Genomic DNA, 23,169 nt, shown 5'->3' with positions numbered 1-23,169 from the left:
ACATTTAACATGCAGGTCCAGGTGTCCTTTAGTCGTTTTTTGGCACAGCTTCTCAGTGCCAAGACCAGCTGCCTTAGCCTCAACACCTCTAAAGTCACAGGCGCTGTCACCTCAGCGTCCTTTGTCTTTTGCAAGCGTATTTATAAACCTGTTTTTTTCTTTTATATTTGCTTTATGTACAAGCACTTTAGCCTCTTCCTCTAATGATGCCTTGACCAACACAAGCTTTTATTGTATTTATTCTACTCACAGTCATTCGTCTTTGCATCCATACTAACGTGATGTGCAACACCAGCTTCCAACTGTTCATTATTATGTTGCTGTGCAGCACAGAAGGTCCAATGAATGCTGAAGCCACTCAGAAATTATTGACTTTTTTTCTAGGTTTACTTGAAGGCTGAAGGTCTAAAGTCTCTACCTCCCAGGTTGATAAATAAATGCTGTATCTTTCATTTAAACATTTTTTCAACTGTGCAGTTACCTAAAATGGCCTCAAACAGTTTCCTCATAAACAGTCCTTGGGTGGACGTGTGTGAGTATGACTGTCAGGCCTTGGATATAGATTAAAACCTTTATGCATAGTCAAGTAACACATTGCTATTATACAAATAGTTATGAGGAAAATAAGGATGAGAGATTAAGTGATGCATTTGGGAAAAACATTTTTAGGCCCAACAACTGGACTTTTGTTGAACTAAAGGCTGATAACTTGAGGTTATGCGCTTCAGTTACCAGCTTACAGAGACTTGAAGTTTCCCTGGGCTTGTTAAACACCAAATATCAGCTATTTTCCACAAAAATATATGCAGCTGGATCATTTTCACTGTGTGTTCTGCTTCTCAACTGACAATGTGCTGCCTATAAAGGGAAATAGTAAACAGACAGGTTGAGATTATCATAAATAAGACACCCTTGGGTAATTATGTGACTATGTTTAGTGTTGTTTCTTATTACCTCTGAAGTCATATTTGTTTAGAGAGTTATTTATTCTTACCTATACACTTAAAGGTTAGGTTAAACTAAGGTTCCTCACTGTGAAAGAAAACAAATTCCAACAGTGTTGGTTTTAATTCTATTGCAAACAGCTCCACTGTTAACCCCAATCATTTAAATAACTTTCGTTTTCCAGTGTTGAAAGAGAATTTTTATTTCACTCTCAGATGAAACAACCATTGCTTTGAGAAAAATATATTTATCTTGAAGAGGAACTACACAGACGGTGCCTCAGAGACATGTAATGTAATGGGGTGATTATTCCAAAATAATCAGCAGCGCAGCTTGCATATAAATCCAGAGCCTCTAGCCAATAATGAAATATGTATATCTCAAAATTTGCTACAAATGTACATGCACACAAGTCAGGAAGAAAACACGGGCTTGCCAGAAGCCTAATTAAAGTAGCCTGTTTGCCCAGTGCAGAAAGTATTTGTTCAAACATATTTTTTGGTCTAAAACTGCGGACTAGCTGATGCTTTACTATCGATGTGCAGCTAATACAATGGCAGCATGACTGTGTGCAAAATACTGTTGTTATGAATAATCAGACCAACTTTATTTCAACATTAGTTTCTCGAGCCAATTTCTTTTTTTTGTTCCTTTATGACGAAATCTAAATTTCATGGATCTTTCATGAATGGTGCACCAGCTCTGGATTCTGTCTACCTGTTAGCTTGTTTTAATTCTTTACGATATCCGTACAAGTAAAGCTTCTACCACCGGATCCCTTTGCCTGAATTTGAAGCTTTTGCTCATTTGCCAGCGAGATCAATCACATTTAATGATTTCTTTCATTCTGAGGCCTTTTTTGGCGAACCAAGATGTGTAGAAATGACACATTTTAATAGGCTCAAAATTACATTTTCATAGGGACACTTTATACATGAGTGCAGCAGGTTGTTGTTAATATAGGTTAAAAAAAAATTGACAATGGCCCTAAAACAACGACAGAAAGATTGTTGGATGGTTTTTGTCTCCAGCTAGTGAGTGATACACCAGTTCAGTTCTCTGATGTAAAAAATGAGTAAACTCCACCGTTGTCAAATATTTGAAAAGGCAAAACTGCAGCAACTCTTCTCTTCTTTGTGTTGTCCAAGAAGTAAAATATGAGCTGTGTCATAAAGTATATCCTTTATTTCAACAGCAGCATTGTAAGCAGTTGACATGTGTCTTCACTCACCAAGCCACTGATTTATGAAGCAGCTTCAGCAGCCTGAAGGAACAATATCCTGCACTGCTCCTCACTTCTGTCTCCCTCATTAGAGCCGTGATTGACTTGGACATTCCCAGAGATAGCCATGTTAGGGCCAAATTCAAATGCCCCCCTGTCTCTCAAACGCCAGCCCGTTGTCAGAGTTTATAATCCAGCAGCGATCTCAACCAAAATAATGAATCAAATCACTGTAATTCATTGTCCTGGAAGTCCTTCCTTTATAGCCCACAGTATGTGTCTGATGCCCCAGAGCTGTGGGGAATGTTACGAGAGAGTCGGGCAGATACAGAGCAGATGTAGAGGGTAAAGAGTTTCTTGCTTATCTTTAAGAAAAGGAACCCCAGACAGACATCATTTGTGGTTTGTTTACTACTCATGCTAATTCACCAGCCCAAAAAAGCATTTTCCACTTAAAAAATGAACGGTTACATCTCTGAATCTAAGCAAGCGTCACCTGGAGGACAAATGTGCGCTAAAGCACAGAAAAAGGAAAGTCTGTGTTCCATGAAGGTCCTATTAGGTGGAGTGATGCTGACTGGTTATGGTGCACCGTTTTCTTTTGCTCTCATTGACACATATCCAAAGGTCAGATATTGACTGTAATATGGCTCCATTATCCCACTCATTAACCTCCTGGCAGCCTTCTGGGGCTTTGAGAATGATTGGCGACAGAGTGGAAGCCACAAAGGAAGCTGCTGTCACTGCATGGACCATCAGACGGGGGCTGAATAACCGGTCAGCCAGTCTGCTATTGATCTGTGTGGATTTGGAAGACCTTCTATGGGGGCATCTCCCTCAGATGACAGATTAGTATAGGCTTTGCTGGGATTTTAGCCATGAATAGACTCCCAGTACAATAACTCTGTATGGCAGAGACATATCTAAGAAGATACCAATAAGCTCAGAGAGAGAAAGGCAAGAGAGAGGAAGAAAGGATTTTTGGAAATCTTTTGGCAACGTCAGGCAATCCCATTCTTTTTTTCCAATCCCTTTTTTTTAATCATTATTCCACTTTAAAGCACTCTTAATTCTGCAATCGCACAACTGAGATTTACAAAATGATCAACCTGTCTTTAGTGGCTCAGTCTGTTATTACACATGCATAACCTTTGAGCTGTGCATTTCTTCTTGTACTGTAAGCTATATAGATGGATTTACACTGTGACCCCAATTTTTTTTTCATGAGGACTGTAGGGGAGAATCAAACCATCAAAAAACAAGTGTTAGCAGCACCCCGTCCAGCACCAATCTTTATTCTGTACGCAGAGCTCCAGAGTCAGCCAAATACAGCAGAAGGAGATGAGAATTCTGTGCCAGGCATGACTTAGTGCGTAATTAAGGCCTTGGCTATGGAACGGCAAATCAACTCGCTTCATTTCCCAGAGGAGATATAGAAGAAGTTAGCAAGGATATAGGCAGCAAGGTACTAATTTTAAGGCAGCAAGCTCACTGCGGTGAAGGCTTACTAAACAAAGAATTATGGTGCCCAGAAGTCACTTAATGGCCACAAAGTTTGATGGCACCTTACTTTGCCCTCACTGGCAGGAAATGGGATAATAGCAGGAGTTACGAGTTCTGTGCATCAAACGCAAACATTGAATTGAGAACATGCGTGTCTTTTGGAAATGCACTGACTTTTATCGTGCACTGTAAATAATCCCTCTCCGTTCACCCACTGTTTTACCTCATCAGACTCCAGCCTCCACTGATGATGCCCTGAAGCGGAGCCTGTGTGGGCTGCATACAAAACAGCATCAGGCTTCTTTAAAAGAGAAAAGCGGTCAAAGGAGTTGAAAGACGTATCAAACATGCTGGTGAGTATGCATATAAAAGTGACCTGCTCAGTAATCATGAACAACACATAAAGGCAGTTTTCCTAGGGGCTGTTTTGACACAGCTGGGCTTCGGCCCCATTAGTCCCACATAGTCTCCGAATTGGTGGTTTGAAGCCATGTTAGTACCCATGCAAAGTAAATATACGTTGTATGTATTATTTCTAGAAAAACATAAGGTATGCTTTGTTTCTTCAGAGGGTCACCAAATGTTCTTACTCCTTTATATTTTACCTGTGGAAATGTTCAAAGTAGCTGAAAAGTGGTTGTGCTCGTATTAGACTTGGTTTAGATGCTAAAGACTATCTGAAGTAAAGCTTGTAGCTATAATGATGCTGGCATGTTTCATCTTTAGATAAAATATATGTTTATATAGCTATATAATAATATATGAAGCTGAAAGGAGCTTCCCCTCGTTGAAACACCAGCAGCTGCCAATAGTTTATTAACAGTGGTCCAACCAAACAGGCAGACAGATCTGGAATGGCAGAATGGGAATCAGGTCAAAGTAATCTAAATTATTGGCATTCAACATGGCGAAGAAGAGGAGACACGAGGAGTGAGCTTGATGCTTTTACAAATGCCTGTCTAGGCCAGGAGGGAAGGTGAAGAAGGTTTAAATATAAGAGATCATTAGTGCCAGGTGAGACACATGTGGGGGGATCAGGGGTCAGACAGTCAGAGGCAGTGAGAGGGGACAGGAAAAGACAGGCCCTGTGTCCAAAATCAACAGCTATTGCTCATATTATGCATTAACTGGGATGCATGCCATCTTTTATTGCTGTTGGACTGTTAAGTGGGGATCGCTTGACCCTAATTAATGCACTTGATGTATCCCATAATGCATCGTGAAAAGTACTACACAACTGATGCATGATACAGCACTATTAGTGCTGTATCACTGTGCATTATTGTGATTCAAATAAGCCAGGAAACAAAGATGGATAAAATGAGATTTACACTGCTGAAGATAAAATGTGAAAATAAAAGTTCTTGTCCTCCCTGACTGGTACAACAGGACAGGACGCCCTCTGAGCTTGCATCTGTAAGACTTCTGTAAGCAAGCAAGTCTTATTAATGTATCAACAACAGGAATAATTATCCAGCTTCTCCTCTTTAACATCCAAAATGTAGGACTGACGTTCTCCGATATTAGAACTTGCTGTACCGAATTGTTGTGGGCTTTCATTTGACACAGATGGGAGCTAAATGCTTCATTTTAGGTGCTATAAGACAAGGAAAAACAGGGTGTTCTTTCTTTATTTTTTCTGCAGACTTTAACTCGTGCCTGATCATAACAAAGCTCTTCGCTGGCAGCTGCTGACGGCCAATTCAGAAAACAAAGCTGCCATCCAGCACCGCAGCATTCTCCCTCCAAACATGCTCAGACAAACGATGTCACGACATTTTGGTGACCATGGCAACCAGATGCCATTTATTTTAAATAAATGCTCAGGTGGATGGTTGACAGCAGCAGTGGACAGCACGATTTGAGTGTCTTAACTGGCGAGTTGTGGGTCGATCTGGAATAGTGTGGAAAAATTGAAAAAAAGGAAGAAAATGAAAGAAAAGATAATATGTGCAGTCTCCAGTATTTCAGAACGGTATGATTTGGGTCATTTTCTATGTAGACGCTAAAATGAAATACAGTTCCTGAAGAAGGTGTTGAAATTTGTGGGGATATCTTGTACATTGTAAGCCACAAGTGCAAAGTACAGGCTAATTCACCATTTTTTTGCTGACAGGCTGTGGCTTTATGCAGAGGGGGAGACGGTCACATTGCGTGAGTTGTTCCCAGTTCCCAGTAGGAGATGGAACTCTTTTAGGGCCTTCTCAACTATCATTCTCACCCTGTCTGCCTGTCGTTGAAGATCCCTTTCTGTTGGAAGGAGCCTGACTCTTGGAATAAACCTCATGAGGTCCCTGTGGAGGGGAAAGGCTTCATCTGCTCCAAACACATGGGACTGTGGTCCCGAGTGCTCCCCTCCTGGAAGCAGGATATCCTCAGGGAGTTGGAGAGCACCAGTGACTAGTGCCTGACCAAAGGTAGAGTTTGCCAGGCTCCCCTATCACTGGTGACTACCAACAGCAACCACACAGAATCAGAATTTATCATCCATAACTACTAGAGGACAACTGAGAATGTCCTCCTGTCGTTATGGATGCACTTTTTGGAGGGTTTTTGGAGCATGGATCACTCCATACTTTCTATCTATTAATTCTAAATAGTCTGGAAAGTTCCAGCTTTGTTCAGACATAGCAGAATATGACCCTGGGTGCATAGGAAAGGTTTAATAACAAATGTAGGTGTTAAAGATGAGTGACTACCTTAGAAATGGAGCCACAAACACACATTCACATGGACAAATGGTCATACAATGCACACACAAACATCACATACACCTACACATTTCCAAGGGAACAGGGCAACAGACATTTGACAGGTTAAACTTCATCAATCTAAATCTAAAAAGAAGCAGAGGAATATAAGTTACTATTTTTTTTCAGAAATTTAATTATTTTATTTTATTCATATTTAATGTAATTTAAATGCTTTTTTAAGACAAGTTTATAAATTAAAGCCAAAAAAGACACTTTATTTTATCAGGAAATTATCAGTTTAATCATGCAGCCCATGTGTGTGCGTGTGTTTGTGTGTTGAGGAGATCATGAAATAACGCTGGAATCAAGCACCATCAAAGTAATGGGTCGATGGCAACAGGCTTTAGTTTCCACTGCAAATGCGATGCTACAACTGAAAGAAAGCTTCCCAAAGTGTGATCCATGCTGAAAGATGGAAGTCTTGCTTACCCTTGTCCACATGGCTGTATTTATGAGTGTTCACTGTTTAATATTGATTGATTCTAAAGTATGTTTAATATTTCTGCTGAGTCAGGAGTTATACATAGGTGACAGTAGCTCAATGGTCATCCAGTGTACCACAGGTGGTCATATCTGCCCCATCTGCCCCTCCGGTGAGATTATGTGATTTTTTTGTTTGAATCCAGTGTGGCTGATAAAATACGGAGGCAGCAGAAATGACAGACTAATTCCTCTGTGCACTGCAGACGAAACCCAGAACCAGATCTTCACTGTTTGGCTGGTATTGTCTACCTGAGCGAGGACCCTCCTCCTTTCCAAAGAGATACCAACAGCGAGCACTGTGCACCAGTGTCTCACCTTTACTTCCTCCCCTTCCTGCCACTTCAGCAGCACCGCTTTCTCTCGCTCTCGCTCATGCTGCTCAGATGCACTTCTCTCCTCTGTCTCTCTCTGGTAGTGTTTCATGTGCTTCCTCTCCCTGAATTTTGCTGTATTTAAAACCTAGCAATCTGTTTACTGTAGGATTACCACTATTGTATGTTTCAAATTTGACAGCTGCTTCATTCAACTCCCCAGTGTGGAGGCTGCACGATAAGGCCGATATGGGAATCTAATCTATTCGGTGCCTAAATCCTTTCCAAATCTTCTGTTTTCTTTCTCCCTCCCATCATTCCTAGCTGTAAGATTAGAGCCTTTTCCACCGCAGCTCTTGGCTTTTGGTGAGAAGCTGCTGGGACTCTTTGGTAGGACTGCTAATGAAGGGAACTGCTCATTCCACAGCTGTTGTATCCGATGCAAAGGTTCCCGTGTAAAGTCAGGCAATCTAACAACCTCCACCACCATATTTGTGGGTACGTGGGTGTGTGCAGGGCGTGTCGACAGCATCGCTAGAAAATAATTGCTTGACATATCTTAATATCTCTCCTAAAGAGTAATGTTTTATCTGGTTTTAAGGAGGGTCTAGTGAGGAAAACTGAGAGAACCCTGAAGTGCTGATGTTTCTTATTATGAAGAGAAAGATCAGCCCTCATTCATAGATAACACCTGCTGATGAAGGCACTGTTGTACAGCCTGCAGCATCCTAGTTGCCGTTCCATCCTTGAGGGCTTTTGTCACATGATGCCCAATCCACATGTACGCTTTTATACTGGAAAAACTCACAAAACATCCAGCACAAATTTTGCTACATGAATTGTAATTGAGTTCCTGACAACACTGCCTTTATTTCTCCTATCGACAATCTCGAATGATGTGAGTCATGTAGAATTAAACTAGTAACTAAAGTTACTAAATAGAGCTGCAACATTTTCAGAGCCTTGCCCCCTTTTTTCGTTCAAAAACATTCATAAAAAGGAGGGGAAATCAAATATTCTCTCATTAGTCTCCCAATACACCAAAATGAAAAAAGTGAAAAATAACATTTCTACTTCCTGTGAGGCTTCTGGTGTCTGCTCAGTGTGTGAAGCCTAATTGCTGCCATCCAGGTAGATGCATGCTGGGATTTGTCAACACATCCTCGTTCTGACCGTACCGGTTCTTCTGGGGTTTGTCTAAACTGCACAAAAGGAACTTGTTCACAAAAAGTCCAGAGGAGTGAGAGATGTCCCTGTGAAAATCTCGAACACACTCTATGAGGAATAAATAAATCTGTAGATTTACATCATCAGGGCCCCCACAGCTGCTTATTCTGGGATTTGCAAAAAAAAGAATTCTAGTACACATATATAATATATACATATTCAAGTTAAAAAGTGATTAGTTTATTTTTACATTCCACCAGAAGTACTGCAACTTATATTTTCCATTAAAAAATGGTCCAAAAGGAAAAGTGGATTGAAAGGCAGTTCTGAACTAGTCACATCATGTTTTGTCCTGGATGCAGCTCCTCTCACTGGTACGCTGATGTGACTGAATACAGGTGGACATTGTTGGGAATTCATGCTCACGTGTTTCTTTTTGTCTGTGAATTATCCTTGAAATATGATTCTTGCTCCATTTTTGCTTTTTTGTTGCATTTGCTGCTTTCACAGTTTTAGCCTTTATTGGAACCAGTCGAGAGACAAAAGGGCCAGGCTGAAACCCAGGCCGTGTGATACGAGGACTTGAGCCCTTTAATGAGGACAGAAACACAACCAGTATATTATTTGTAGTTCTATATAGGAACACAAATTTGATTTGTATGAAAATAATATTGCATATACTAAATATGAAACTTGGAATATGGACTCATTTTGAGAAGTCAACTGGGAAATAAAAGCAGAGCTTCCATAACCTAATAACAGAAATAATCCATGACCCAAATGTTTGGACAACTGTGCAAAGAATAAATTAGATTTAGCATCCTATAATTCTTTTATCAACTGTGCAGATGTTGGCAAATCCCCAAATGTTTTTGCAAATAAAGTTTTTTAGAAGGAACTCCCACTGGCTCACACCTCATCTTCCCCTAGATGAGAACTTTTGAGGCTGCAGAAATCAACAGCAACTGTAATAAGGCATGAAACAAATAAGCACACGGAAACCAATCAAGCAATAATTATCAGATTATATCCAACATTCTGGTAATTTCTTTAAATATATTCATTGCAACTGCAGTTTAAAATGAACAAGAACGATTGGACGCATTAAATTGTAGCATATGTTTATGCGTTATTCCCTTTTCTAAATCTCCATAGGTGCAGAATTCAGGAGAGGAGCAGGTTATTTAGCTCAGCCCTGCTGACAGCAGCTTGTTCTGAGTCTGCAGTCTGCCAGCAATGTGAGTAATCAAGAAGACTAAAAATATGTGAGAAATACTGCAGGTTGGTTGATACAGTATGTTTTCTCAGCAGGTCACCAATCAAATCCCAGGTCTAACCATCAGAGCCAAACAGACAAGGATGAGGTGCACTGATAAAAATAAACATTTTGAGTAGAAGTGTTTTGTAGTTCCAGAGCAGAAGCCTTAAAAGATAAAATAGCGAATCAAATTAGATTGAAAAACACAAACTCTCTCATGGTTCGAGACCTTTATTTAAAGTATACCCATTTCACATTGGAAACATGCTCCCTCTCCCTCCTTAGCCACAGGAAACACTTTTCAGTTTCTGTGTTCTAAACTGAGAGCTGATTTCCAGTCACTTAAATCTTGGAGCTTAAACCTGAAAATCACTTCTCACTCCAATGACACTTTCTTCATCACTTTGCAATTAAAGATTTTAGCGCCGACTGCTCATTGCTCCCACATGTCGCCTTTCAGCGCTCGTCAGCACTTACAGACTCTGCCAATCTTACACCTGTGCTGCCTGCCCGGTGCCGCCGCCGCCGCCGCCGCCACCGTCCCCTCGCTCCCTGCTCGGCCCATCACTGCACCGGGGCCATTTTCTCCCTGCAACATTTGTCTTTCTCCTGAAATGAAGAGGAAATGCCTCCCTGTGGGCTTACAAGTAGCCCATCATGAGGGTGGGCAGAGATTGATTCCGGTGATCCAGCTGTGCTGATTTACTCCCCACATCCACACGGGTGTGGGAGATTACATTTAGCTTTGCTGGTGAGAGGATCACAAAAATGAGAGGCAGCAGAAAAATTAGATGCCATTTAAAAGATGGATTCTTCTATTAGTGCTTATTGTCCCAGAACTCACCTTTCATTACTCTGACTAATTGCACCTCAAGAGCTGTGTTTGATGGACGCCTTATTTCTAATTGTTCTGTTGGGAGGTCCCTCTCAGATCTGATCTTTGCATGCTGTTTTCGTCGAGTTTTCCACGTTGCGTTATAATGACATTGGGAAGAGTTGGAGATTACGTACCTGCACAAAGGAGCTGAACATGGGTGGTGGTAGCTCATTCTGTTGAGAACTGGTCTAAGAAGCAGAGGGTTCTTGGTTTGAACCCCAGTGCAGACCGAACATGGAACGTGTTCTGGTAGTAGGGAAAGGTTCCAGAACCCCTTCAGAGCACTGCCCATAGTACCCTTGAGCAAGGCACGGACCTCACAAATGCTCATATAGGGCCTTGCGATGAACTGGCGACTCATTTAGGTGTGGACCCTGCCTTCGCCCATTGTGTAGCCTCGCCCGTGACTTAGAACGGTAGTTTAGAAGACAAGAAGAGAGAAGAGGAGGAACTGAACTTTTGGAGTGCCCAAACTCTTAAAATAAGGTCTGGACTGTTCTCCTGCCAGGTTCATGTTCCACCATATTGCTCCAAGTTCCTCCTATTTCATTGCTTAGAGTAACCTATTTGACTGACGTGACCTCTTATTCATGTGTGCCCTGATGAATTGTGCAAGATAGATATATTTCTTTCTCAGACTTGACTATTGTGATTCTAACATTGCAAAGTCCTGGAGGGAAGGACTCACAAAAATAGCATCACATTCCGAGACAAGCAATCGGGAAGAAGAAATCAATTCAAACTGTGCATCGGCGGTCAATAAGGCAAAAACACGTCTTGGATGACCATTCAGCCTGGGGAGCAGAAACAATCTATAGGTCTTTCTAAATATTGATTCCAGCATTAGCGTCTAGAGATTGTCAGTAATCACCCAACAGGCACAGCTGCCCTAAATGTGCCGGGACCCAGTGTTGGTCTACTGGCTCCATCCCAGCCGTTAGGATCACTCTGAACGTTGGGATTGATCATGAACTGAAAATAACAATTGCTTCAGCAGTCAACATCATATAACAAGTAATCTATTACAGGCTGACAGATCATTAATAAAGTAAGGATCTCCATCCATCCATCTTCTACTGCCTATCAAGAGTCCGGTCGCAGGAGCCTAAATAAAGGCCCAGTTTTCCCCTCCCTGGTCACTTTGTGCAGGATTTCTGGGGGTGGGGGGGGTGGGGTGTCAATGCTGCACTCCTAGGTCAGGTGAGAGGCATAGTCCGTCCAGGACTGTTCCCCAGGGCTTCCTTCATGTGGTCTCACAGACCTCACAGAGAGGTGTCTAGGAGGTATCCTTCTTAGATGCTCAGACCACCTCACATGGCTCCTCCTGATCTAAAAGAGTAGCGGCTCTACTCTTAGTCCCTCCCGGATGGCTGAGCTTCTCAAACTATCTGTGCGGCAGAACCAGTCCAAAATCCTTTTGGCCTTGGGAACCAGCTCAGGCATTTTCTGTACCAGAGAAGTGACATTCCATGTCCCCAGAGCTAGCTTCAGGAAGCTTATCTGGAAGCCTGGTAGAGGAAGACCAACCTCATTTCTTGTAACCCAAATGGCTCCCAGTGTACGGATCTGACCGCCAGGTGAATGCCATCGTGCCCAACCACAGACCTTTTTTCCAGAGGGGGAATTAACAATCTCTATATCGTAATAGATTCTTTGTGATTTGTGACGAATATTATGTTGACAAATGCTAATTGCAGGTGACACCTTTATTTAATTTAAACAATGTTATAAGGTCAAAAGAGATTCTGCACATTAGCAAATGCAATGCTAGGAGCGACTAAATGGATGATATAACGAAGCACCCAGATCGTAAGAGCTTGGTAAATCCGTCCAACATCAGATGGACATCTCCGTTGCCCAGTTTGTCTCTGAAGACAATCATGTGGGGTAGAGTTAGTGATAATGAAGCAATGTTCCAAAGCTGGTATCCTTCTGATCCCAGACTTTTAGAATACCCTCATATGTTATAGTTGTTAAAAAGTGGATGATTTTCAGTGCCGCATTAACGACCCCTCATATCTTATACATCTACATACAGAGAACAAGGTCATTACATCTAATTACGCTCTAGACAAATCTACAAAAGACAAGTCTTTGCTGTGAGAAATACCGTCTGCAAAATCATGTTTTACTGTCTTCTCTTCCTGCTGCGTACAGTCAGATATCAATGCATCACCTCAGAGGCAAGTTTGCAAGAAAACCTTGTTTGACATTTACACATAATACCATATAATACTACATAATTCTGCACATCAAGGTGGGTCTATATGCATTTATACACTGACAGCACATTTGCAACCATCTATCAATAATTTCCTAATCATTATTAAACCTTTTGCTGAAAAGATTGAATTTATATTCTGTGAATGTTCATGTTTTACAGGCACATTCCATGTACTTCATGTTTGAAAAATAGGTTTGCACACTAAATTCATCCTGAAAAGACTTTTATGACCTTTTTGTGAGGAACCCAGAGTTTTGTTTTTGGCTCAGGGACCATTGATTAGATGGCAAAAGGAACAAATGTCTTGCTGGCACTTGTTGTATGTGGTCTGTACCAGACAAACTCTGCCTGCATCGTTAGGCCAGCAGTTGGCTGTAACTCTGCTCTGTCCCCTGTTCAGGGTTTACTGCCAAGGTCTGATGGGAGGAAAATACATCAAACTGTGGGCACAGGACTTTGACTGGGAAGAAATGATGGGGAACATTAATTATTGTTGGGAAAAACTAACCCTGACCCGAAATATAAGAAGATCTGTCCCAGGGTTAATCCGAGAATAGATTTATATGCACTGGATCATTGGTGTGAAAATAAATGCACCAGTGCAGGTAGTCATATTAACCACACTAAGAGCAAATCTTTCAAATAAATATACCCACCAACATCCGGAAAGGTTAAAGGTGATCGTTCATTCAGAGAGCAGGAAGTACTGTTAGAGTAGGCCAAAACATGCAATGATGAGTTCTGAGAAAATATTATTTGCATGGTCATTTAAAGGCAGCAAATTAAATTTTGCTAGGCTCGCTCTGGCACGGCAAGCAATTTTCTGAATTTCATGCTACACTGCACAGGCCAGATCAAGAAATGGAAAATGACACAAAGACATGGAAAAACATTTACACAAACGTGCGTACTTGACTCAATGTCAGATAACAATCAGGTCAGGGGTCAATGGGTGGATGGAACGCTCAAATTTAGAGCATGAAATCAGAAATATGTATTCACAGGGATAAATGTTATCATTTAATAACTGTAATGATTCAAAACAAATTGTAGGGATTAATACAACTTCTGAAATCACACAATTTCAAAAGTCAATTAAAGCTCCTGAAATTATGGTGGCATTTGAGAATAATGGTGTTGTCGTCCATCAACATATCTTTAAATCATGACTTTAAAACGGTTCTGTAGGCATGTTTGAAAAGTGTCTATTTCGGACAATTAATTTGTCTTCTACTCTTAGCATTTCAAGTGCAAGGAGTTAATTATAATCAGTTAAATGATGACTTTCCCTTCATGTGTAATTATTTCGGCACATGGTACTTAACTCCAATAATTCCATAAAGGCCTGGCTGGTAAAAGACGTTTATTTTGCTCCTTCTAGCGCAGTAAAGAATTGGTTATTTGCACTTGAGGCTGTTTTTGAGAATCAGCCTTGAGATTTGTTCACTTGTTAAAAATGTACATAACCATGGCTTCTTTAATGTGAATAGATTCATTGGAAGGCAGTAAATATTTAGTTATTTTGGTTATGGTCTCCGTCATATCCACGCTCTCCTTTTTTCCGTGACAGTTAATGGACTTCTTGACATGTGGTGCAGGCTGCTTAGCTGCTCTTTAATCTGCTTCTGCCTCCCCCCAGTTTATAGGGTAAGGAAAATCAAATAAACAAGATAGTAATCTTCCTAAATTAGAGCACCAACCTCTCTTCCAAGCACTAAGCGCTGCATTATCTATCACATGTTTGCCACTCTTCCATGCCTGCTATTTATTTATATCCCTATCTTTAATTAAAAAAAATCTGTGGTTGCAGATGTTTGTTGTTGCTCTGCAGCTCTGAAAGTACAGGGACGACTTATCCCTCACACAACATGTGCTAGCGTATAACTTATTTTCATAGATACTATCCATATTGTTGCCAGTTGTGCTTGTACTTGAATGTCTATTAAAAGGTAAAGTAAAAAGCTGTCCATAGTTTGCATGTTTGAGTGGAATATTTTTCTTTCTCTCCCTCTTTCATACAGTATATATATTTCAACGCTGCATGAGGTTTGACATTCCTGTTATTTTTGACTCAACTTCACTGCAAATATCAGTGCGTCCCAGATGAGGAGGCATTCCAGGCTGCTGATTCGGGCGGCTCTCGAGACTGGCTACCATAATTTGCGTCTGTTCTTAGGTGTGTTGTGCAGGTGGCTGGTGAGGAGAGAAAGTCTGGGGACTTTGGTTAATTAGGCAGGGTAAACACCAGATAAGTGGATCCTGGTGGGAGCACAAATGCAACAGAGCATAGCTATACCACCCAAGTATAGCATTTATCTACCCTTTGTTTTCTTTTTATTACTTTGTCATATCTTTATGTGGTTTATTTATTATCTTTACATTGGTTTCTTTTAACTTTTCTGACCTGAGGGAAGCAAGTTATGAAGAGATTGTACTAATAGGGATGGTGTTTGTGTTACAGTAACAATGTCACACTGATTCAGACACAATGAAAACAATGGTGAAAAGGTAGGGAATTAAGACGGAGGTGGACATCATAGAAAAATGGACGAGGCACAGATTTGCAAGGACCTAGACATGATCCTTGGACTGTGGCTGGTTAGAACACTGCTGTCCTTATCAGAGGTGGATAATTGACAGCAGAACCGTACAACATGTGTGCAGAAAGGTTAACAGGCTTCAGGAAATCACCAGCACAGCAATCTTCACTTCACAGGCTGCAGAACATTTCCAAACACCCCTCTGTCTGGAAAGCCTGCACACTTGCAATTGTGGACCCCCCACTGTGTTTAGCTCACCTGAGCTCATTTAGGTTGGATGAACTTGGTTGAATTCAAGCACATTCATGGAGCTGTGGCCTGGTCCACAGCTCTTACAAAGCCAGTTTGGATATAGTTTGACATAAACATGAATGATTGAGGCTGAGATTTTCAAGATTGGAATGTGTTTACTGCAGTGACGCAACAGACAGTGTCTGATTTTGGAGGATGACATGTGCCAACAGCAGCAATACACAGGCAAATATTATAAACTATTTAAGAACTATTTCACCTCATGCAACAAAAATGATTTATAGTCCTCTGAAACTGATAATGTCTGTCAGTTGTGAGAGATCAGAACTCAGCACGAGGTCATCTTCAATGGTAGCAAGTGGTCCACAACCGCCCAAAACCTTTCATTTAAAATGGTCCATATTATTACAAAATGATTACTATTAGTTTAAATCTCCGTCAGCATGTTGATGGTTGGCTGCGAGATATTTAAAGTGTGGTCGTCAATTAGCTGACTGCTACTGAAATGGGCTCTGCTGTGTAATCCTCAGATGCATCTATCTATAACAAGACTGTGGTTGGTATAAAATGTCTATTTGTATTTGAAATATCTTATCATTAAGCCTTGTGAGATTAAAAAACAGTGTATAATAAAAGCCTAGCCTCAGCTTAGAACCTGGTTGTAGGAGAACCCTAATCGATTCAGGTGTTTGTGAACACTAGATTGTAGATATCCAGTACTTGCTGTTCCATTATGAACTTATGGCTCTTTACATACACTATTTCATGTTCACCTTATATTCAAAGCATTTATTCAAGGTTCACTGAATTGACAGTATGGTGATGAGCATTAATTGATTCTTTTCATCTCCTTAACAATCAATCATCCCACAATGGCAATTGTTAACACAACGACAAAACTGGTCAATGGCTCAGACCTGATGATAAGCATCATCTTATCGGGTGCCTGAGGTGAAGCTGACCCTTTCCAGTCTCCTTATCAAGACCACAGTAAATGTGCCTACTGGGCTGTGAAATGAAAATCATTGACGGTGCTTCTCACTACGTCAAAGAACAGCCTTCCTCTTCTCCTGTGTGTCAAATTCTGAGGCAAAATGAAAGTCATAAAATATGTCAATTCTGCTCTACCGTCCAGGTTAAACTTACGCGCGCGCACACACACACACACACATGCACACACTATATATATTTATCTATATATATATACAGTGTGTGTGTGTGAGGGTATTTTCCCTGTGGTGTATGTAGACAGTGATGCATTAGCTCATATCACTGCAGTAATGAGGGCCTTGGTCTCCACTGAGGTGACAAAGTGACCCAAATTAACAGATGTGTAGTAGGAGTGCAACTGTGTGTGTGTGTGTGTGTATTTTTGTGGGTCAGAGATGAAATATATTTCATTATAACAATTAAATTTTCACTTCAACTTTCACATTCTGCTGATAAGCATCTTATGGATAATATGATCAAAGTTAACAAACAAACAAGGCTGCTGCAGACCAGATACAACAAATTAGATTTTTCTTAACAAAATGAAGAAGCTGGCCATGGATAGATATAAATAGAGAGGAGCCAGGTTGTTAATAGCTTTAAAAACAATCGGCAAGAGTTTGAAATGAATTCTGAAATAAACTGAGAGCCAGTGGAGTGATGATAAGACAAAGGCAAACATCTGAGGGCATTTGTTGGAAAAGGAGAAACTGCAGCAGCATCCTGTAGAAGTCAAAGACCAGCGAGGGCCGCCTAGAGGAGGCTGACAAAGACAGCATTTTATAGTCCAACCACAAAGTGATCAATGCCGGAATTTCCTTCTCAAGGTCCTCCCGGTTTAAGTAAGGCTTGATTTTGGCCGGCAGGCGCAGCTGGTAGAAGCTCTTTTCGGCAACAGAGCTGATCTGCTTATTAAATTTTGAACCATTGTCAAACATTACTCCAAGATTCTGATCCTCCGGTTTCAGAAAGGAGGCGAGAGAAGTCTGTTACAGCAGCATTCAGCACCGATGAGGTGCCAAAGAAAATATCTTCCGTTCTGCTGTCGTTCCAGTGAAGAAAGTTCTTCAGCCACCACTTTATGTCACCGACAGTGTCCATTAGTGTGTTGGAACCCGTCCATCTGGGCTATTTGATAAGAAACAGTGGTTCCATCATTCATCGGATGACAGAAGTGTAATTATTCCAGAAGCGTCGGTGAATGTTGCAGAGATGTGATGCCTTTTTTCCTGGTACGCTAAAGTAAGTGGCAGACTTCCAGTCACATGGATCAGGATTGGTAAGTGTGACATGGCCCACCTTGAGCCCTGACTACCGGTTAACCTGCTCCGGTCGGAATACTTGAGCACAAGCATTGCTGTGTAGACGGCCGGCCCTGTAAAACACAGCAGGTTTATATAGATTAGACATACATGACCTCAGTCAGCACAGCCAAAGCATTTATGGGCATTTTGAAAGAGGATTAGAAAGTGAATCCCCTTGCTCAGTTTCTGGTCAAGGATTTCACTGGGAAATTACTTTTCCTACATTTTCAGCAGTGCAATATTGTGGTGGGTATGTGTAACATGTAAACAGGCTTATAAATGGATTACACTCCACCAACATTAATGCTACAATAGACAGGGAAGGTGTTATTGCTGTGCTAACGTGTGGATATCAGCCTTAAATGCACTTCCTCTGTCCAAAGCTTTGTGTCACTGCGGCTGTGGTGATCAGAGACACTCACCAAACCCATTGTCTCATTTTCACAGTCTACCACTTGCAGTGTGTTATTAGGTTGCAGGAAAAATTAAAGGGAGGATAAAACAACATATTTGGAGTTGGGTTGCAATACAACTATAAATATGGAGGGGGATGTACAGGGCATATCTGACAGCTTCTTAAGGTCAAAGAGAAGAAAATGGTCGATAACAGATGTGTCTCATTAAAGCAGACCAGGGATCAAAGACAATTATGAGAGAAAAATTAAACCAAATTATTTGAGTCACACGTTCAGTATTTATCTGAAAGCTTTTCATAGGATTATCTTTTCTATTTATTTTGACACAAAACATATTTTACATAGTTTATTTCACATATTTGGTCCCATGCAAGGTTGATGAATCTCAAGTACAGGAATATAATGCATCAGTTTAGCTTTCAAACAGTTGAAAATTAGACTATAATTATGTTTTGGCTTATGTCAATCAATTGGGAAAGTTTTCTTTCCATTCCTCTTTTTTCTGACTTTTTCTTGTCAGCTCACAAGAACAGTTTATAGCTTGTGTCACAGAAATTTGTGACCTGTTAGACAATAACAGAAACCATGCAGACATTTCTGACCAACAGATATCTGATTGCTGTTATGCACTCGCTGATTGCTGTGATCAGGTTGTTTTCATTTTGGCATGAAGTGCTGCATTGTTGCACACCTCTATAGAGGTGCTTCATCTGCTTCAATTTGATCTTGCGTCTTGTCACCATGTATCTCATTAGCACGTGATAGAATGTGCTACTGGCTTTTCCATATCACAGATAAACAAGACTTCAATACGGAAGGTGTGAGTGCGATGTATGAAAGACCCAAGAGAAATGAAGGAAACGTCACTTATTGAGTCTCCATTTCCTTCAAATATTAATAACTTCAAGTCGAAGAGGAAGAAGAAAAGACAGAGCCCAAATTACGTATCTAGTATGAGCTCACTGGTCATTTTTGTCACCTGTCAGGATCAGTCTATCCTCTTCCTGTCTATTTTTAGGTGTAGCATGAGTTTGCATGTATTATTTTTCTATTTTTATGTATATATTTACCTGGTAAGTTTCCATCTTTTTTTATCCTGTCTGATCTTTCATTGCTTTTCCTGTAGGTAACATTTCCCTGACACTCCTGCCTCATTAGCCCAGTGTTTTCCACCTCTGGTTGAATAACCTGCTTCCTCCTCTCTTTGTGGTCATCTTTCCAGCCATCTTCTCTTATATTCTGTATCTTGTGTTTGATCATTTCTGAGGTCATACGGTGTTTCTTTTGTGCTTGAGCCAACTCGGGCAATTGGAAACCCTGTACAGACCTGGACAGTCCGTGTGAACGCTTAGGGCACCTTTACTTGTCTCAGGAGAATACCAATTAACTATTTCACTCAGGAAAATGTACCATAAAACTGCAACTTCATCATCAACTTTATTCCCAGACTTTGAGTAGTTTGATTTAAGGATGTACCAGAACACGAGAAAACGTTTGCATTCTACTTTCCTGGCGATGCTTTACACCAACTGAGGAACATCATTAAGACTGAAGGTTTACTGAACTTTCATAAACACCAGTTGAAACATTCTGTACGCCCTCAAAGCTAAGACTTCATCATGTCCCCATCAGCAGCCAGCAGTCAGTAACCAGCAGTGTCTATAGGCACAAGACGTAATACAAACTCTGCAGATCCCGCTGACAGAAGTGCATTCATTATGCAACCACATAAACCCATCAATGATTGGATGCAAGGAAGATCCAAAGGCGAGATGGGCCGTGGGTCCCCGCTGTAATCTCACTCAGAATGGCAGCAGTGACAGAATGAGTTTTCTCCCCGCTGCATAGTGAGACGGCTTTCTGAGTCTTTTTGATTTTCTCTCTTTCCAGATGATGTGTGGGGAAGGACTGTTCCCTTTTGTGTCAAGCCAGAGGACTTAAAAGCAAAGTTGGATTGGAATGTGTTTGGATTGTGTGAGACAGACTGAGAGAAAATGGAGGTATGTGGGTGGGTGGGGTGAGTACACAATGCATGAACAGCATTTGTGTTTATCTACAATACCCCATAAATTATATTTCCTCAGAAGAAGAATGTGTTGAAGATACTGAGCACATAATTGGAATTTAATGTTTAGGTCAGTATGCTTGATGCCACTTTCTAAAAACATACAGTAACTGAATTTATTGTAGGATGTCTTATTAGAAACCTCATGCAAAATGTCTTTTCCAATCTAACTTTGCTTTCAGAATTCCTGGATGTTACACGTCTGGGAGAGGAAACCCCAAACTGGGCAAAAGCGCTAAATCTCTGATCCTGGCTGGACATTTCCCCAAACCCTCATCAACCTTCACTGGCATCAAGTCAACTTGCGTATCACTTAAAATCCATAAGATCCTCCTGCTCAGCTACCAACAGCTCCCTGTTTTCCATGATGAAACCTCAAGCAGCACCAGGCTCAGATGGGGGGAGGCAGAGAGAGGAGAAGAACAGGCATGTGCAGCAATTTGTCATCCTGAAGGTGCAGAATATTTGGAAACAGAGCTTTCAGTGTCACAGCTATGACCCCAACCCTCTGCCCAGAAACCTCTGGACTGCCCTCCACACACTGGAGACATCTTCGTTTGTCATTCCTGATCTGCTCCTTCCTCACTGGCTCATCAAGGCCGGCATTCCTTAACTCCAGCTCTCCCTCCTGTACTCTAGGAATTCATTATTGAGGCTTCTGTGCTTGGTCTGCCGCGCTCAGCCTTGTCTCCTCTGCTGGACTAGAATTGGTTAATAAATCCCTTGAAAGAAAAACTCTTCATCGTTATGGTCTGCATTGGGGTGTGGATGGATTGTACTTTCTGGCATAAGCTCAACAGTTTGGAGATGAGACTGTCATGGGGTGAGACTGGGGTACTCCTTAGACTTTAGCTTACCCTCGTTTACTTACCTTTAATTACAAAAATGTCAATAAGTACAAATGCCACAAGTGGTCAAGGTCACGTCCTTATTACTAATATAAAAAAATATATATCTTTCCTGAAATATTGACGTTATCTGCCCATTCATATTGTACAATTAGCATGTTTCTACACTTTAAACACTCGTGTCTCTGTTGTTTCTCTCAATATTTCTCTCAATTTGCAGAACAATGTGCGTAATGGCAAATCATCAGGAATAATAAGTTGTGGGATGTTTCTCTGTTGACATGTTTAATTTCGCTATCACAAGTCTTTCTTCTTTCCCCCTGACATATTTATTGACGTTTCTATAATTGGGACACGTCTCAGAGTCCAAATACCTGATAGATCGGACAAGTTCACACAACGTCGGCTGCAACTGATGTCTCCTAAATAAAGACATTATTGATTCCCTAACACATTCATGCTGCTACATCTGCAGAAGCCGGTTGATAAATGTGGCGGTGACAGACTACAGAAAGGTCTCTGGTTCTGACCTAAATGTGTTAATAAAGCCTAGGGGTCTGTGGGTCACTTGGGTCAGATGAAAAATAAATATAGAAGAGAAAATATAGAATCTACCCCTTAACTTTTGAGCTGCAGTGAGTCAGGTCCAATAGAAAGAAGGTCTCTGGCGTGTTTAGCAGCATGTTTTAATCTCAAAAACACAGATGTAAATCTGAGAAGCTGCTAAATTTACCACGTTTTATATAAACGAACTCCCAAGGGAGTTCCCCTTGAGTGCATGCGGAACAGAGGATTATTATGGAAAAGTTCCTCTCTGTGCTCCAGTCTGCTATTGTTCTACTCAGTTGCATTTGTCTTGTACCTGTTTTTGTGTGCAATCCACTCCATCAGTGAAGCAAGATGTCAGAAGTCTGGAAGTCACTGTTTGTTCCTCCTGAGCAGCAGAGAACTGAAAGGAAGGAACGATTGCAACAATGCAAGGGAAATAATTGATACCCGGTTTAGACTGCCGGGGACGGAAACTTTGACAACATTAAGGGAAAGAAAATGTAAGTCTTTGTAAACATTAAGAAGGCAACCGAAATAGAACAACAACAGCAACTCTGTATCTGTGGAAAAAGCAAGTATGCTGTTCCTCGGTGAAGTTTTCTTTGCCAAAAGTATTTACAATTGAAAAAGTTCTAAGGTCTTTTTTATGTTTGCTGAGTCTGAGCATGTTTACTCACTATCTAGTTTATTATTTTACCTGAAAACTCCTTTAGCTAGCTCAAATTGAAATAGATGGAAATAAGTTAACTTTGACCTGATTGTTCATTTCCAGTGAATTTTGGTGAATGCTCTTGCGTGTTGTGCTGAATGAAAGCATTCTGGCACAGAGAGAGATCAACAGACCTCTGTCGGCAAACAGCCAACTTCTCCCGTGCTAATGTCACTAAATGGATGAGCCCTGACCAGTTTTTTTAAAAAAATCTTTCCTTACTTTATTTTTTTTTAATAAGACACATTATTCGAGATGTCGCATGCTAAGCATGATCTGAATTCCTCAGTTATTCCAATGCTGCCTTTATTTATTTGTATAGTAAGACTATTTTCAGAGCTATTCTTGGGATTTCTTGCTCTCCATCATCCGTCCTGCTCATATATCCCTCCTGCTTGGAAGCCCCTGAGCAGCAGATGGCTTGGCATCACCCCGGCAGCCCAGTGTCAGCTTGTTACTTTGGTTTACCAAGACAAGCCCTCAGCCCTGAATAAATATAGAAATGACAAACCAAAATGAGGCTTGAACGATTAAAAACCACCATTGAACTACAATTAAAGTGTCTTCTGAAGGATAGAAAGAATTTGAATGTGACAGAAAATGAAACCTTTTCTTTTTCTCCCCTTTTGCACAGTTGGTATAAAATGTTATAGCTCTCGCAACGTGTGGCATGATCTCTGTCAGTAGTTGTTTCCTTAGTTTTCATATTTTACATCTAAAAATAAAGTCAATATGCTGTTTTATGCATGTTTT

The 23,169-nt window shown here is 40.9% G+C and overlaps 1 long non-coding RNA gene across 1 annotated transcript; it reads left to right on the top strand.

The window, feature by feature from the left end:
* The first annotated feature begins 3,742 nt into the window (after positions 1–3,742).
* Positions 3,743–21,083, top strand: LOC130534924 (uncharacterized). Its single transcript, XR_008952998.1, has 4 exons — positions 3,743–4,023; positions 20,136–20,245; positions 20,330–20,380; positions 20,493–21,083. It is a non-coding gene; the product is annotated as an uncharacterized LOC130534924 (long non-coding RNA).
* Positions 21,084–23,169: the final 2,086 nt, after the last annotated feature.

The sequence above is a fragment of the Takifugu flavidus genome, chromosome 12, assembly GCF_003711565.1.
Source record: "Takifugu flavidus isolate HTHZ2018 chromosome 12, ASM371156v2, whole genome shotgun sequence".
Lineage (NCBI taxonomy): Eukaryota > Metazoa > Chordata > Actinopteri > Tetraodontiformes > Tetraodontidae > Takifugu > Takifugu flavidus.
This window is presented reverse-complemented; position numbering and strand designations above follow the sequence as displayed.